The 19793-nt window shown below is 36.6% G+C and overlaps 1 protein-coding gene and 1 non-coding gene across 2 annotated transcripts in view; one reads left to right on the top strand and one right to left on the bottom strand.

Annotated features, from left to right (window-relative positions):
- LOC100623332 (melanoma-associated antigen B16-like) overlaps positions 1 to 19793 on the bottom strand; it is a 742359-nt gene that overhangs the window by 29551 nt on the left and 693015 nt on the right.
- On the top strand, positions 13495 to 13601 carry LOC146394536 (U6 spliceosomal RNA). Its single transcript, XR_014835919.1, has one exon. It is a non-coding gene; the product is annotated as a U6 spliceosomal RNA (small nuclear RNA).

Here is a 19793-nt window from a genome sequence, read left to right as displayed (position 1 = left end):
ACCATTTTCTATTTCAATAAAATCTCTTGAAAAGAGATAAGAATGAAGAAACTGAATATAAAAGAAGAGTTAGAGAGTACTCTAAGATAGGCTTAAAGTTTAAAATGGCCACTCATTGAACATTTTTATTGTAATAGTGCACTGAAAGTTGAACATAAACCTTCCCAAATGTACTGTTCTGTAGTAGAAGTAGGCTTTTAGATATGAGCTGAAGAGAGCCATTAGCTTCTTAAAAGCAAAGAACAGATGGATCTATCAAGAGGGCATCAGAACCTCAGGCGTTAATGTTTTGGGACATCCTTAAAAAAGTCATCATTAACTGTTAAGAAGCTTTTATTCTCCCTGTATTGATTCTAGCCTTCTCACAAATACAAAAGAAACTATGCCTACAGTGCCAAGGGTTGTTGTAATGTATACAAATTAAAGCTGGCATTGTGCAAGCAGGATTTTTAAAATTATTTATTTCTTCAGTGAACAAAGGTTTAGTGACTACTTTGGCACAGTTACACACTTTTCTAGGCACAGATGATATGAGAGTTAACTAAACAAATACCTTCTCAACCAATTCCCTTGATGGAGGTAAAGAATAAACACATAAATATACTACTCTCAGATGGGAAATGCTAACTTATAGAGAAAACCAAAAGAAATTTAGAGTTTGGAGAGTAGCTGGTAAAAGTACGGCATTTTTTAAAACATTTAAGTTTGGAAAGCAGAACCTCATGGGTAGCACTGCAGCAGACCTGCAGTACCTGAGGGACACAGCCTCTCACATCCAGGGAAAAGCCACAGGGAGCAGGCCTTCCTCGGATGCTTGAAGAACAGCAAGGAGGCCCATGCACGGGGAGGGACCGAAGTGAATGGGATCCAGTAGAGACGCTGAAGTCGGGGAAGGGGATGGGCCTGCCCGCAAAGGTCGTGAGGACCATCGTAAGGATCTTGGTTTTCATTCTGACATGAGCTGGACAGGCCAGAGGAGCAAGGTGCTCAAGGTCACATTTTAGAAGAATCGCTCTGGTGGCTCTGTGGAGACTTAACTGCACCTTATTTCAATGACAAGATGAGTTCAAGCTGTAATAATAGAGTCTACAGTAATATTAATAATAACAATGACAACATCTACATCTAGAGAGTACTTTTCATATACCAGGTACTAGGCTAAGCATTTTACATAATTCTCTCACTTGGGTTTCATTAATGGCCATTATCTCCTTATTACAAATGTAAAAACCAAAGTGTGAGGAGTTGTAAGTTACCAGCTCACAGTCACACAGCTGGACAGTGTTAAGAGTCTGGATTCTCAGCCAGGTAATCTGACCCCGGAAACGATCCTCTCTGGATGCACCACAGGACATCCTGGGCAACTTCCAGAACATGTCCTCACCCACCCCCTTCCAGAGACTGGTACTGAATTGTCCTGGAGTGGGGCCTGGGCCCTGGTATTAGCTCCTCAAGGCATTCAAATGTGCAGCCAAAACTGAGAACTACCGTGAAATAACAACTATACTGTAATTCCTAAAAGTACCTAGTAGAACAACTTGTTTCAAATATTTTAGTGAGATTAAAAAAAATAACTGAAACTTCTGGGGGAAAAAAGACTTCAATGTAAACCCAATATTTTCTATCAAAAATACTGGTGCTGATTAAGTAATGACAGCTGCGTACACATTCTCCCTGAGTAATTTAAGTGCATCATCTATTTTTCATTCCCATCAGGATCTTGGACAGATTCAGAAGGGCAATGACCACTAGGATGCAACTGTCCTCCACAATTCCTGTCATCCATCTTTGTTCATACTTCATATCTGACATATTTTGCTGTGCTACAAAAGCCATAGCCTTTTCCTTGGCTTCATTAGTCAACAACAATTTGAGCTCCATACACAGACTTTGAAGTAGGTCAGATTCCAAATACAGAACTAGGTCTTCCTTATTAAACACTAGAGGAAGCAAAAACACTGGTGACTTCAGTGAACATTTTTGTATTTGTCATTGTTATCCAGGATGGACTTAGGGGAAGTGAAAGATAAAAGTGCAGCTATGATCTTTATTGGATAGGATAAAATAAATGGATAACCTGTTTCTAGTAGTTCTAATTTATAGAGTCATGAAGAATTAGAGAAGAGATACTTTTTTATTTTATTTTATTTTTTATTTTTTTGTCTTTTTGCCTTTTCTAGGGCCACACCTGTGGCATATGGAGGTTCCCAGGCTAGGTGTCCAATTGGAGCTATAGCCGCTGGCCTACACCAGAGACACAGCAACATGGAATCTGAGCTGCATCTGTGACCTACAACACAGCTCATGGCAACACCAGATCCTTAACCCACTGAGCGAGGCCAGGGATTGAACCTGCAATCTCATGGTTCCTAGGTGGATTTGTTAACCCCTGAGCCACGATGGGAACCCCAACATATTTTATTGATAATATCAAATATATGCATTCCAGTCAAACAGTTTTCTCAAAAAAACATCATCAACACATTTAAAAACCTTAGTGACTATTAGGCTTTTACTAGGCATTAGAAGGCAGGGGGAGTAGAAATAAATGTTAATATACCAAATCAGAGACACTAACAAATGTAAAATAAAAGCAAATCTGGACTTGGATAAGTAGAGAATTTATTCAAAAATGATATTGAAATAGGGAGAATGTTCCAAACTTAGGATCTGACCACGTCTCAAAATCAAACTTAAAATGTTTTTCTTTTACAGAGAGGGGTAAGCAGGGCTAGCAGGGACTTTTGAAGAGAAAATGGGGGAATGAGTGGGAGTGACCAAAGAGCATGATCAGGGATGGTAGTTTTTCACTGATCAGCTAGTTCTTGAGATGATATGATAAGCGGGACGGGGGTGTGTGTGTGCTGTTCTGCATCTTAGTGATTAAACTTGAGGGCAAACTTGATGTCAAACTAAAGTTCAGGGGCCTGTAGGGTGGAGAAAATCCTAACTAAAGGTTGGTTATGGAGTTCTCTTCATGGCTCAGTGGAAACGAATTGGACTAGCATCCATGAGGATGCAGGTTCTATCCCTGGCCTTGCTCAGTGGATTAAGGATTATGCATTGCTATGAGCTGCAGCATAGGTCACAGACACAGCTTGGATGCAGCATTGCTGTGGCTGTGGCTTAGGCCAGCAGATACAGCTCCGATTTGACCCACAGCCTGGGAATATGCAATTCTAGGTAATAGAGTATAGTGGTTTTCTTAATAATTTGAGAAATGGAAAATTTTGCTGAGTAAATATTTTAAAAACCAAATTTTGATACAAATCTTGACTAAAAACTAAAATTTTAAAAGAGCACCATAATTGATACGTTTTAAAATTGGTAAAATATTGCTCAATTACATGCATACTGGTATAATAAAGTTACAAGGATGCTTTCCAAAATCTAATCACATACTGGAATAGGCTGCCTAAAGTCTCCTAGGCACACAGCTGGCTCTAATCACACCAGATACAAAGCCCCACCCACCAGAGGGACAAGACTCAGCTCCACCTACTAGGGGGCAGACACTAGACCCTCCCATCAGGAAGCTTTCCAAAAGACCCTATATCAATTTCACCCACAAGAGGGCAGACACCAGAGGCAACAGAGGCTGCAACCCTGTAGCCTGCTAAAAGAAGACCACACAAAAAGCTATGCAAAATGAAAAGGCAGAGAAATATGAGCCAAACGAAGGAACACGACAAAGCCACAGAAAAACAGCTAAGTAAACTAGAGATAAGCAACCTCCATAAAAAAAGACTTTAGTGCAATGATAGTAAAGATGATCCAAGATCTAAGAAAACTACTGGAGGCAAAGACTGATAAATTACAAGAAAAATTGAACAAAGAAACAGAAGACTTAAAGATTAAACAAGCAGGAGTTCCCGTCGTGGCGCAGTGGTTAACGAATCCGACTAGGAACCATGAGGTTGCGGGTTCGGTCCCTGCCCTTGCTCAGTGGGTTATCGATCCGGCGTTGCCGTGAGCTGTGGTGTAGGTTGCAGATGGGCTCGGATCCTGCATTGCTGTGGCTCTGGCATAGGCCTGTGGCTACAGCTCCGATTCAACCCCTAGCCTGGGAACCTCCATATGCCGCGGGAGCGGCCCAAGAAAGACAAAAAAAAAGAATAAAAAATAAAAATAAAAAAATTAAAGTTATAAAAAAAAAGATTAAACAAGCAGAGATGCAAAATATAATAACAGAAATGAAAAATTTACTATGAGGAACCACCAGTAGAATACGGGTGGCAGAAAAAGTAAGGTGGAAGACAGACTGGTGGAAATCACTGATGCAAAACAGAATAAAGAAAAAAAGAATGAAAATAAATGAGGGGAATCTCAGATCAATTTAGGACAACCATAAATGCACCAACAATGGCATTATAGGGGTGATAGAAGAGAGAGAGAGAGAAAGGACTAGAGAAAATATTTTAACAGAAAATAGCTAAAAAATTCCCTAACATGATGAAGGGATCACTCACTCAAATCCAGGAAGCACAACAAATACCATATAGAATAAAACCCAAGGAGAAATGCACTGAGACACATTGATCAAACTGACCAAAACTAAAGACAAAGAGAAAATCGTGAAAGCAGCTAGGGAAAATCAACAAATAACATACAAGGAAACCCCTATAAAGTTATTAGCTGATTTTTCAGGAGAAATTCTGCAGGCCAGAAGGAAGTGGCATCATATCCTTAAAGTGAATTAAGGAAAAAACCTCCAACCAAGAATATTTAACTCAGCAAGGCTCTCTTTCAGACTTGAAGGAGAAATCAAAAGATTTACAGACAGGCAAAAGGTAAGATAATGCAGTACCACTAAATCAGCTTTACAACAGATACTAAAAGAACTTCTCGAGGTGGAACAGAAAAGGTCAAAATCAGCAACAAGAAAATTACAAATGAGAAGGCTCACTGGTAAAGGCATACATGTAGTAAAGGTAGGTATCCACATACAAATATGATATCAAAACCAGCAGCAGAGAAGGATACAAACACAGGATAATGAAGATGCATTTTCAGTTAAGAGACCAGCAACATAAAACAATCATATATATATATATATATATATATATATATATATATATATATACACCTATATCAAAATTTCAGGTAAACCACAATCCAAAATTCAACAAGAGATACACACATAAATAAGAAAAAGGCATCAAAACACAACACTAAGGACAGTCATCAAACCACAAGAGAAGAGAAGAAGAGAAGGAAGAAAAAAATAACAAAAATAATCCAAAACAATTAACAAAATGACAATAAGAACATACATATCAATAATTACCTTAAATGTAAATGGATTAAATGCTTCACCCAAAAGACAGTAGACTGGCTGAATGGATACAAAAACAAGACCCATATATACGTTGTCTACAAAAGACCCATTTCACTTCTAAGGACATATAAAAACTGAAAGTGAGAGGAAACAAGAAGATACTCTATGCAAACAGAAATCAAAAGAAAGATGAAATAGCAATACTCATATCAGAAAAAATAGACTTCAAAATGAAATAAAAATGCTAACAAGAGACAAAGAAGGACATTACATAATCATCAAAGGATCAATCCAAGAAGATAACAATTGTAAATATATATGCACCCAACATACCTTAATATATACGGCAACTGCTAATAGTCATAAAAGGAGATTGACAATAACACAATAATAGTGGGGGACTTGAATACCCAACCTACAAAAATGGATAGATCATATAGACAGAAAATCGACAAAGAAACACAGGTCTTAAATGATGCATTAGACCAGATGGACTTAATAGATAGTTATAAATCATTCTATCCAACAGCAGCAGAATATACATTCTTCTTAAGTGTATGTTCTCTAGGACAGATCACATTTTGGGCCATGAATCAAGCCTCAGTAAATTTAGGAAAATTTACATCACATCAAGCATGTTTTCTGAACATAGCACTATAAGATTAGAAATCAACATGGAAAAAACCTGAAAAAAACCCACAAACATGTGGAGACTAAACAGTATGCTACTAAATGACCAATGGATCACTGAAGAAATCAAAGAAATAAAAAAAAAGAGACAAATGACAACAAAGACACAATGATTCAAAAACCTATGGGATGCAGCAAAAGCCATTCTAAGATGGAAGTTTCTATCAATACAAGTCTACCTCAGGAAACAAGAAAAAGTTCAAATAAACAACCTAACCTTACACCTAAAGCAACTAGATAAAGAACAAACAAAACCCAAAGTTAACAGAAGGAAAAAATAAAGTTCAGAGAAGAAATAAATGAAATAGAGATGAAGAAAACAAAAGAAAAAATCTATGAAACTAAAAGCTGGTTCTTTGAAAATATCAAAATTGATAAATCCTTAGCCAGACCCATCAAGAAAAAAAGAGAGATGGCTCAAATCAATAAAATTAGAAATGATAAAGGAAAAATTACAAATTATAATAGACGTCACAGAAGTACAAAGGATAATAAGAGATTAATACATGCAACTATATATCAATAAAATCAACAACCTAGAAGAAATGGATAAATTCTTAGAAAGGTACAATCTTCCAAGATTAAACCAAGAAGAAAAACTGAACAAACCAATCATAAATACTGAAATTCAAACTGTGATTTAAAAATTTTGACAAAACAAAAGCCCAGGACCAGATGGTTTCACAGGTGAATTCTATCAAATATTCAGAGTTAACACCTCTCCTTTCAAAACTTTTCCAAAAAAAATTGTAGAGCAAGGAACACTGCCAAACACATTCTATGAAACCATTATCATCCTGATAGCAAAACCAGACAAAAATACCACAAAAAAAGGAGAAAATTATAGGCCAGTATCACTGATGAACAAAAATGCAATAATCCTTGACAAAATAGTAGCAAACTGAATCCAGTGATACATTAAAATGATCATACACCATGATCAAGTGGGTTTTATTCCAGGGGTGCAAGGATTCTTCAATATTTGCAAATTAATGTTAACTACATTAACATACTGAAGAATAAAAGCCATATGATCATCTCAATAGATGCAGAAAAAGCTTTGACAATATCCAACACCCATTTCTTTTTTTTTTTTTTTTTATTTTCCCACTGTACAGCAAGGGGGTCAGGTTATCCTTACATGTATACAAACCTCCAGAAAGTGGGTATAGAGGGAACCTAACTCAACATAATAAAGGCCATATATGACAAACCCACAGGTAACATAAATCTGAATGGTGAAAAGCTGAAAGAATTCCTGCTAAGACAAGGATGTCCACCCTCACCACTTATTCAACATAGTTTTGCAAGTGCTAGCCATGGCCAGAGAAGAAAAAAATAAAAGGAAGCCAAATCATTAAGGAAAAAAAAAAAGAGAAAAAAACAGTAACTACAGATGACATGATACCATTCATAGAAAGTCCTACTCCTGGGCAAGCAGAAAGCTATGATCTGCCTAGGGGGGGCATAGAAAGTTATTTCAGAAACAATCCTGGGAGTTGCAAGGTGCCTCTTGGATGGATGGAAAGCTATAATTTGTCTAGGGGGTGGAAGGTGAATTTGGAAACAGCGTGGATTGTTTGGGAGTCCACAAGGGGCCTCCTGTGTGGACAGAAAGCCTCAATCTGCCTAGGGGGCAGACAAAATTATTTTGGAGCAAGCATGAGAGTTGCAAACAGCTTCCTGGCTGGGCAGAGAGATGCAATTTGTGTAGGGGGTGAAAGGTGAACTTGGAAACAGCATGGATGGTCCAGGAGTCCACAAGAGTCCTCATGGGAGGGCATAAAGTCTCAATTTACATAGGGGGCAGAGAAAGTCATTTTGGAAACAGTGCACATGATCCTGGGAATCACGAGGGGCCTCATGGGCAGGCAGAAAGTGGTGATTTGTCTAGGGAGCAGAAGGTGAACTTGGAAATAGTGCATATGATCCAGGAGTCTGCAACGGGACTCCTGGACAGGCAGAGAACCTTGATTTACCTAGGAGCCAGAGAAATTGTTTCAGAAACAGTGAAAATGATCCTTGGAGTTGCAAGGGAACTTCTGGGTGGGCAGAGAGTCATGAAAAGCCCATTGAATTGGCAAAATTATTTCCTCTGGGAGTTAGGGGTTAGTAGACGCAAACTACCGCATTTGGAGTGGAGATGCAATGAGATCCTGCTATACAGCACAGGAAACTAAATCTAGTCACTTGTAATGGAACATGATGGAGGATAGTGTGAGTAAAAGAATATAAATATATCCTGGAATATATTACTGTAGATCAGAAATTGATAGAACATTGTAAATCAGCCATAATAAAAAATATTATTTTAGAAACAGCCTAAGTTCTGGGAGTTGCAAAAGGCCTGGGGGGTGGGCAGAGAGCTGCAATCTGCCTAGAGGGTAGAAAGTAAATTTCAAAACAGCACAAAGGATTCTGGGAGTTGCCAAAGGCCTGGTGGATGGGTAGAAAGCTACAAAAGGCCCAGTGAAGGGGCAAAATGAATTTGCAAACAGCACACACTGCCCAGGAGCCACACATGGCCTGGTGGGTTGGTGCAGTGATCTCTAGAAGAGCACAAGTTTCATGATCCCTGCCAACAACTAATCAGGGGAGCACAGAAGCAGTGTAGTTGCATGGCTAGCCAAAGGAGCTGAAAGGGGTCCACAGGAGCACACTACTTCAAAGTGGACACAGGGAGCACTCTGCCACTGGCTCAGTAGGGGGAAGGGACCATTGGAAGGGTGCAGTTTCTATAGTTACAGGGAGAGCTTGTCAGCAACAAATAGGGAGCAGCCACCATCCTTGGGGCTAGAGAGAAGGCTCCCTAGACCAGCCAAACAAAGGGATTGACTACAGAAAGGGACCTGCCGCCACAGCTATAGGGAGCATTCCCAAGAGCCTCCCTGACAAAGGGAATGACTGCAGGAGCAGCTTCTGATGTTGCCAACTGAACGAACTCATCTTGAAAGCTACCTGGAAGCAGTAGGTGTCACAGGACTCAGTGCTGCCACCCTGCCATAAAAGCAACCCTGTTATCAGTGAACCACTGCTAACTCTTGCACAGACACCATTCTTAGCAGCCACCTGGTTCCAGAGAAAGTAGCATCATACCACTGTACCCATCATGTGCCCGGTGTACACATTAGCTGCTACCACCCCTGAGAACTCCAAGACTAGGCACCAGCTGCCGTACCTACATACCTACTGTCAAGGGGACAATTAACATAGAAAATTAGACATTATGAGATGACAAAGTAATAGCTTTCATACAAAGGAACAAGACAAAAACATACAAAAACAGCTAAATGAAGAGGAGACAGGTAATCTACCTGAAAAAGAATTCAGAGTGATGACAGCAAATATGATCCAAGATCTTGGGGGAAAAAAACAAAGGCCCAGAGAAGTTACAACAAATGTTTTACAAAGAGAAGACCTAAAGAACAAGTAAACTAAGATATATAGCACAATACCTGAGATGAAAAATACATTAGAGGAAATCAACAGCAGGATAATGGAGGCAGAAGAACAAATAAGTGAGGAGGAAGACAGAGAGGTGGAATTCGCTGCCACAGGGAAAAAAAAAAGAAATAAAAAAGAATGAAATGAACTGAAGAGAGTCTAAGAGATCTCTGGGGCAACATTAAACATACCAACATTCACATCATAGTGGTTCCAAAAAGAGAAGAGAGAAAGAAAGGGTCACAGAAAATATTTGAAGAGATTATAGCTGAAATCTTCCCTAATGTGGGGAAGGAAACACTCACTCAAGTTGAGGAAGCACAGAGAATTCCACACAGGATAAACCCAAAGAGAAACACAGTGATACACATACTAACAAAACTGACAAAAATGAAATATGAAGAAAAAATATTAAAAGCCATAAGGGAAAAGCAATAAATAACATGCTAGGGAACACCCATAAGGATAACAGCTGATCTTTCAGCAGAAACTCTGAAAGCTGGAAGGGAGTGGTCAGATATATTTAAGATGATGAAGGAGAGGAATCTAGAACCATGCATACTATACCCAGAGCAAGGTTCTCAGGCAGATTTGATGGAGAAATCAAAAGCTTTTCAGATAAACAAAAGCTAAGAGAATTCAGGACCTCCAAACAAGCTCTACAACAACTACTAAAGAAATTTCTTGGAATTCCCATCATGGTGCAGCAGAAACGAATCCAACTAGGAACCATGAGGTTCCAAGTTTGATCCCTGGCCTTGCTCAGTGGGTTAAGGATCTGGCGTTGCTGTGAGCTGTGGTGTAGGTCGCAGAAGCAGCTCAGATCTGATGACCTGATGTTGATGGGGCTGTGGTGTAGGCTGGCAGCTGTAGCTTGGATTAGACCCCTAGCCTGGGAACCTCCATTTGCTGTGAGTGCAGCCCTAAAAAGCAAAAAAAAAAAAGAAGAAAAAGAAAAAAATAGAAACTTCTCTAGGCAAAAAAATAAAAATAAAAAAGAGCCACAATTAGAAACAAGAAAACTTCAAATGGGACAACTTACTGGTAAAGAGAAAGATAATATAGAAGTAGAAAATCACCTACTGACAAATATATCAGAACTAGCAAGCATAAGAGAGGAGGGGACAAATGCAGAACATTGAAAATTCATCTGAAAATAAGAGAACCACACCCCAAACAATTCTGTATACATATAGATAGCTATACCCAAGTACAATGGGAACAACAAACCCAAAAACTATAATGGACACACATATAAAAAAAGAAAAAGCAACCCAAATATAACACTAAAGATAGTCAGCAAATCACAGAGAAGAAAACAAAAGTAGAAGGGAATCAAAAAAGATCCAAAGTAACCATCCAAAACAATGAACAAAATGGCAATTAACACATACTTATCCATGATTACACTGAATGTAAGTGGATTAAATTCTCCAAGCAAAAGACAATAGACTGGCTGGATGGATATAAAAACATGATCCATATAACCGATGTTTACAAGAGACCTAAGGAAACATACAGACTGAAAGTGAGGGGATGGAAGAAGATATTACATGTGAATGGAAATTAAAGAAAAGCAGGAGTAGCAATACTCATATCAGCCAAAAAAGACTTTAAAATAAAGTCACAAGAGACAAGGAAGGACATTACATAATGATCAAAGGGATCTACCCAAGAAGATGATATAACACTTGTAAATATTTATGCACCTAATATAGGAGTACCTCAGTATATAAGGCAACTGCTGACAGCCATAAAAGGAGAAATCAACAGCAACACGATAATAGTGGGGAACTTTGACACCTCACTTACATCAATAGACAGATTAACCAGAGAGAAAATCAACAGTGAAAAACAGGTCTTAAATGATACCACAGACCAGATAGATTTAACTGATATTTATAGAACATTCCATCCCAAAGCAGCAGAGTATACATTCTTTTTGAGTGCATACAGAACATTCTCCAGGACAGAACACATCTTGAGCAAAACATCAAGTCTAGGTAAATTTTAAAAAGTTGAAATTATTTCAAGAATTTTCTCCAACTACAATGCTATGAGACTAGAAATCAACTATAAGAAAAAAAAAAAAAGCAAAAAACAAAAACTCCTAGAAGATAAGCAACATGCTACTGAACAACCAATGGATCACTGAAGAAATCATGGGGAAATCAAAGATACTTAGAGACAAATGACAAGGAATATACAGCAATCTAAAACCTATGGGACACAGCAAAAGCAGTTCTGAGAGGGAAGTTCATAGCAAAACAATCTTATCTCAGGAAACAAGAAAAAGCTCAAATAAACAATCTAACCTTACACCTAAAACAACTAGAGAAGGAAAAAAAAAGCCCAAAATTAGCAGAAGGAAAGAAATCATAAAGATCAGAGCAGAAATAAATAAGATAAAGATGAATAAAACAATAAAGATCGATGAAACCAAAATTTGGTTCTTTGAAAAGATCAACAAAATTGATAAACCTTTAGCCACACTCATCAAGACAAAAAGGGAGAGGGCTCAATTTAATAAAATTACAAATGAAAAAGGAGAAATTACAACTGTCTTCACAGAAATACAAAGGATCATAAAAGACTACTATGAGCTACTATATGCCAATAAAATGGACAACCTAGAAGAAATGGACAGATTCTTACAAAGGTACAACCTACCAAAACTGAATCAGGAAGAAATTGGAAATATGAATAGACCAATCACAAGGACTCGGAATGGGAGAAAAATATCTGCAAAAGGGGGAACAGACAAGGGTCTTAATCTCCAAAATATATAAATAACTCATACAACTCAACAACAAAAAAGCCAAACAACTCAAAAAAGGGGCATAAGACCTAAATAGACATTTCTCTGAAGAAGACATATAGATAGCCAAGAGGCACATGAAATAATGCTGAACATCACTAATTATTAGAGAAATGCAAATCAAAACTACAATGAGGTACCACCTCACACCGGTCAGAATGGCCATCATTAACAAGTCAACAAATAACAAATGCTAGAGAGGATATGTAGAAAAATGTACGCTCCTTCATTGTTGGTGGGAATGTAAATTGTTACAACCACTATGGAAAAGAGTATGGAATTTTCTCAGAAAACTAAATATAGAACTACCATATTGTCCATCAATCCCACTCCTAGGCATATATCTGGACAAAATATTCATTGAAAAAGATACACACACCTCTATGTTCACTGCAGCACAATTCACAATAGCCAAAACATGGAAAAAACCTAAATGTCCGTTGACAGATGGATGAAGAAGATGTGGTACATATATACAATGGAATTCTACTCAGCCATGAAAATGAACAAAATAATGCCATTTGCAGCAACATGGAAGGACCTAGAGATTCTCATACTAAGTGAAGTTAAGTTAGAAAGGGAAAGATAAATACATATAATATCATTTATATGTGAAATATAAAATATGACACAGATGATCCTATCTACAAAACAGATCATGGACATGGAGAACAGACTTGTGGTTGCCAGGGTGGAGGTGGGAGGGAAGGTGATGGACTGGGTGTCTGGGGTTGGTGGATGCAAACTGTTACATTTGGAATGGATGTTCAATGCAATCTTACTGTACAGCAAAGGTAACTATGTGTGATTGGGTCACTCTGCTGTACAGCAGAGATTGAAGAAACAGTGTAAATCAACTATAATTTAATTAAAAACGAGTAGGAAAAAAAAAGAAAATCCTAAAGATGCTACCAGAAAACTGTTGGAGCTAATCAATAAATTTGGTAAAGTTTCAAGATACCAAAATTAATACATAGAAATCAACTGCATTTCTATATAGTAACAATGAAAGACAGCAAGAGAAAATAGGAAAACCATACCATTTAGCATCACATCAAAAAGAATAAAATACCTAGGGATAAACCTACCTAAAGAGACAAAAGACCTATACTTTGAAAGATGTAAGATGCTGATGAAAAAAATAAAAGAATTACTATTGTCAAAATGACTGTACTACCAGAGGCAATCTACAGATTCAACACAATCCCTATCAAATTATCAATGGCATTTTTCACAGAACTAGAACAAAAAGTTTTAAAATTTGGTGCTCGCTTCAGCAGCACATATACTAAAATTGGAACAATACAGAGAAGATTAGCATGGCTCCTGCGCAAGGATGACACGCAAATTCGTGAAGCATTCCATATTTTTGAAAATAAAAAAAATAAATTAAAAAAAAGTTTTAAAATTTGTATATAAACACAAAAGACCCTAAATAGCTAAAGCAACACTGAGAAAGAAAAATAGCACTGGAGGAATCAGGCTTTCTGACCTCAGACTACACCACAAAGCTACAGTCATCAGAACAGTATAGTACTGGCACAAAAACAGAAATATGTATCAATGGAACAGGACAGAAAATCCAGAAATAAACCCACACACCTATAGTAACCTAATCTATGACAAAAGAGGCAAGGATATACAACGGAGAAAAGAGCCTCTTCAATAAGTGCTGCTGGGAAAGCTGGACAGCTACATGTAAAAGAATGAAATTATAACACTCTCTAACACCATAAACAAAAATAAAGTCAATATGGATTAAAGACCTAAATATAAGGCTGGGTAGTATAAAATCTTCGAGGAAAAGATAGGCAGAACACTCTCTGACATAAAATGCAGCAATATCTTTTCAGATTCATCTCCTAGAGTAATAAAAATAAAAACAAAAATAAACAAGTGGGACCTAATTAAACTTAAAAGTTTTTTGCACAGCAATGGAAACCATAAACAAAACAAAAGGACAACCCACAGAATGGGAGAAAAATATGTGCAAATGAAGTGACAGACAAGGGATTAATCTCCAAAATATACAAACAACTCAAACCCCTTTGTCAATTCTTCACAAAAAAATGTTTGTTTAAAAGTTATAAAAGTGGCCTGCTTTTGTCACTTCTTTGAGCTCATATTTCTATGAGCCCTTGTATATACAGAATGAAACTGTTTTATTCCGTTAGTCTGTTTTATGTCAATTTAATTGTTAGACAAGCTAAAGAACTTAGAAAAATATTTTTCCTCCCCCACATTATTTTTCAGAACTGAGGACAAGAGAACAAGTATTTTAACAAAAGATGCTCCCATTGTTCTTTTGTTTAGGAAATTCTAAGTGTTTTGAGAACTGTGAGCCATGAACTGTAGATGATGACCAAATATATTGAAATAAATTTTAATCATTTGAATGACCAAATGTCTATTTCTTATAAATCACACTATTGCAGAGAGATACAGTCAATTATCTATTAACATAAACTCACAATGGATGAATTTTATTTAGATGCTAATTGAAACAAAGTTACTTGAAATGGTAGCAAAAACACAAACACAGTTACGAGATAATTAGGGAAATATGAACACTGCCTGGGTGTTTGATGATATTACTAAATAACGTAAATATTTTTAGTAGTAATGGCATCATGACTGTGTCAGAAAAAGAGAATCTGTTTTAGAACATAGAACTATTTAAGGATAAAATTGTGATATGATTAGAATTTGCTTCAAAATAATCATGAAAAATGTTTGGCCATACACTGAGGCTGGATAAATGATATAGGGAAGGTTTCTTATTATTTTATCACTACAATTACATACATTTTCCATTTTCCATAATAAATTGTAAAAAACCTTTACATCTTAAGAGGTGGAATGATAGTAAAGATGTGGTAAGGGCTACATGAAAGGCTACATAATTGGAAACCTAACCCTTTTCAGGTACTTAACAGACATTTAAGGGAACCATTTAAATGAAGTGGGACCATTCTTTGAGAGTAGGACTTCCTAAACTTTCAGGAGCACACACATCGCCCAGGGATCTTGTGAAATGCAGATTGTGACATAGAAGGTTTAGAGGGACCAAGACTAGAAAGATCAATGAAAGCAAAGGCTAAAAAGTTTAGGTTTGGGCCTATAGGGGAGAATCTTAGAACTACATGGGCTTGTGACAGCATACAAGTTACTATTAGATAATCAACAGGGTATCAAATCCAGCTTTGAAGAGGGCTTATAACTCATTTGAAGTGTCCCACAATCTTAAAACATTATTAACTGCATGCTTGAGAGATTATAACACAGATATCTTCAAGTAGGCAATCTATTTTTAAATTCTCCAAAATAGTATAAATATCTTAGATAAGAAGTGAAATGGGGACAATTTAAAATTAAATAGGAAAACAATGTAGAAATAAATAAGTTGTTTGTAAGGTCACATTCCTAGCTTCCTTTACCTTCTTCCCAAATTGATATCTGCATATAATATAATTCATTTAGTGGTCTGTTGCCAAAGGATAAAGTTTCCTAGAATTTCAATGAGATATAAAATTGTTGGAGTTCCCATTGTGGCTCAGTGGTAACAAACATAACTAGTATCCATGAGAACTTGGGTTCAATCCCTGGCCTCGCTCAGTGGGTTAGGGATCCAGTGTTGCCGTGAGCTATGATGTAGGTCACAGAAGTGGCTCAGATCCCACATTGCTCTGGCGGTGGCATAGGCCAGCAGGTACAGCTCTGATTTGACCCCTAGCTTGGGAACTTCCATATGCTGTACTTGCAGCCCTAAAAAAGATAAAAATAAATAAATAAATAGTCTTCGGTTAGTCCAGGAAATACATAGTATTTTTATTTAATTTGAATACAGAGTATTTCCTAAATAGCATGTATTTTGCAGGGAAGAAAAACCATTAAAACAGGAGTTTCCGTCATAGCTCAGTGGTTAACAAATCTGACTAGGAACCATGAGGTTGCAGGTTTGATCCCTGGCCTTGCTCCGTGGGTTAAGGATCTGGCATTGCTGTGAGCTGTGGTGTAGGTTGCAGATGCGGCTCGGATCCCATGTTGCTGTGGCTCTGGTGTAGGCCAGCAGCTACAGCTCCGATTAGATCCCTAGCCTGGGAGCATCCATGTGCCGCAAGAGCGGCCCTAGAAAAGGCAGAAAAAAAGTATAAATACAGAGGAGTGATCAACGCTAACGATGGAAAATTTTCAATACCAATTAGAATAGAAGACAAAACCATCAGCTGAACAAAGTAGAGTTTTCAGAAAATAAGAAATTGTTCTTTTACTTTTATTTGAATTGTCCTTATATCCTTATTTTAATTTAATATTCAGTTGTTTTTCTCCAATATAGTATTCACAAGAAATTAGACTCTTATGATTCAGTGACTACAAAATTATCATAATTTTCAGTGTTTTTGTACGTAGCTGAATGAAACCTGGAGTTTGTCTACCTCATGCAAATGAGTATCAAACCACAACTGTATACATAGGAGAAAGCAGTTTTTTGCCAAAATCTCTCTTCAGTATAAATTACAAACTGTTTCCTGGCCACTGATTATCAAATTTTTATGAAGATATCAATAAATTTGTCTCCATCCAATTTAACTTCTTACACAGATGGTGCATTACCATTTCTTTGAAAATTATCTAACTTGTTTATTTTAAATATGTTCTCTTATTTATTATATAATATACTTAAAATAGTTCTTGTTTTGGTTATGTTAGAGAAGTCATTCAGGAAACTATAATCTATAGTCTGATGTAATTATTTTTCCCTACTTTTCTTGAAATAAAATCTAAGAAGATAATGCAAATATAATGAAGGACAGTTGTAAATTATAAGACTAATAAGTCCTGGGGATGTAATGTACAGTATGGTGACTATAGTTAAAAATACTATATGGTTATCAAAAAATGTGCAGGAGACCTAAATAGACATTTCTCTAAAGACATACAAATGGCCAACAGGTACATGAAGAGATGCCCCATATCGCTAATTTTTAGAGAAATGGAAATCAAAAATACAATGAGGTATCATAGCCATCATCAAATAATAAATGCTGGACAGGGTGTGGAAAAAAGGGAACCCTGCTACACTGTTGGTGGCAATGTAAACTGGTACAGCCATTATGGAAAACAGTATGGAGGTTCTGTAAAAAACTAAAAATAGAGTTATCATACGACCCAGCAATCCTACTTCTGGGCATATATATCTGAAAAAATAAATGAAAACTCCAAATCAAAAATATGTATGCACCTAATGTTCATAGCAGCACTATTCACAAAAGCCAAGATATGGAAGCAACCTAAGTGTCCATCATCAGATGAAAGGATAAATATGTGGTATATAGATACAATGGAATGTTACTCATCCATAAAAAAGAATATAATGCCATTTGCAGCAACGTGGGTGGACCCAAAGATTATCATACTGAGTGAAGTCAGAAAGACACAGATGAATATGATATCACTTACATGTGGAATCTGAAAAAAATACAATTTATTTACAAAACATAAAAAGACTCACACACATAGAAACGAATTTATATTTATCAAAGGGGAAAGGGAGGGGTACATTAGGAGTATGGGATTAACAGATACACACTATATATAAAATAGATAAAAAACAAGGATTTACTGTTCAGCATAGGCAACCACATTCGATATATAATGGAACCTATAATGGAATATACCTATAATGGAAAAGAATCTGAAGCCATATATCTGAAATTAATGCAGTAGTGTAAATCAACTATATTTCAATAAAAAATTTTAATAATGTATATTTCAAAGTTGCTAAGAGAATAAATCTTAAATGTTTTCAACTTACACACAAATTTTAAGTATGATAAGTGATAGAAGTATAAACTAATCTTAATGTAATAATCATTTTGCAATATATAAATTTATCAAACCATCACATTTTACACTTTAAATGTACTCAAGGTTATATGTTGCTTATAACTCAACGATGCTGGGAAAATTATTTCCTTAATTTCTAAGTCTAGAGGTCATGGCTAGGAGAAATGAAATTCTCTGAAATATAGCAGACACATGTCATTGTGAGCTGTCCTTATAGCCACCTGTACAATTTCCTTCCTGCTCTTAATTTCATATTTTCATTGTACATGGTTATTATAATTACATTTTCCTGGGAGAAACTAAGAAACACTCAGGAAATATTTTGTTCATTCTGTGTATCTAGGTAATTGTATTCCGCAAATAGCTCAGCTGCATGTAACTTTGCAAGAAAACCAACTATTAATGAGCCAGAAAGGAAGGACACAAAACTGAATGGGCAGGAAAGGTCTAATCCCAGTTCTGTAACTAATTATTTGGGCAACCTTGGACATGTCATGGATGCCCTCTAGATACAAATAACCTCAATCTTATAAAAAGATACTGTCCTAGATAGATATCGATATTGTCTTACAGATCTCAAATTCTACTTATTCTCTTACCTTGAGCCTACATCCTGTCAAGTTTTGTAATTTGTTTGAGTTATGTGGACAAATTACCTGAGTTTGAAGGCTAGATAGGCAAATGAGAGCTGAACTGAAAAATTTTTAATTGCACACCATAGAAAGAGGTCATTAATCATTCAAGATGACTACTTGACTATAAAACATTATATAATATCATGATCAGGGTGGAACAATTACTCTTATTTTGAAGATAATAATTTTAATTGAATAATAAGTAATAATTAACTCAGAGAAATGTGCTGGAAACTCCATGAGGGTGAAAGACTCATAGAAAAATCTGTAAGCCTGCAGTGAAAAATTCAGGCATCTGAACACAATCGTAGCACAATCTTAAATGCCTGCCTCAGATATTATTCCACAAACATTTTGAGAAGGAAAATTAATATACTCAAATGGAAAAACATGCAAATGCTATTTCTTAATTAAAATGTATCATGTTGTATGACATTATCTTAGCAAATATCAGGAAACTGTGCTTAGACTCCAGAAGTCACTGTGGCAATAAAATTAATACTTTTCCTTCCCACTACCACATTTCTTGGGGGGAAAAAAGAGTTTCTGTTTTGAAAAATGCCACCAATTTGCTCTGCAGGTAAATTGAAATTCCCTTTCTTTCAATTGTGAATATCAACCAAACCATCATGAAGATTAATCTTTACATCCTGATTCATCTTTATAGTCACCACTTGTTCCCCTGTCTTCTTATTCTTTCCTCCAAATGCAATATTGCCACCTCTTTTTTCACTGTTGCTTCTCACATCCTTTTTTGTTTCTACTGCTAGTTATCAAGTTGTGGCCCTTGGGTATCCCTTCCCAGAATCACAAAAGAAAAATCAAAGGGCAGTAGAAGTAGATTACCAGCGTTTCTTACCCCATATGACTGACTCTGACTTCTGTCTCCAAACTTTTATTTATTTATTTATTTAAATATTTTTCTTCCTTTTTACACTTGCATCTGTGGCATATGGAAGTTCCTAGGCTGGGGGTCAAATTGGAGCTGCAGTTGCTGGCCTACAACATAGCCACGGCAACACTGGTTCCAAACTTTTAACGTACTCTCAACATTGGCTCCAGAAAGCTTTTCTAAAACACA

Source organism: Sus scrofa, chromosome X, assembly GCF_054392235.1.
Source record: "Sus scrofa isolate SSC_HxYL_T2T_F1_AM1 chromosome X, Sscrofa_HxYL_maternal_Yorkshire_Landrace_v2.0, whole genome shotgun sequence".
Classification (NCBI taxonomy): Eukaryota; Metazoa; Chordata; class Mammalia; order Artiodactyla; family Suidae; genus Sus; species Sus scrofa.
This window is presented reverse-complemented; position numbering and strand designations above follow the sequence as displayed.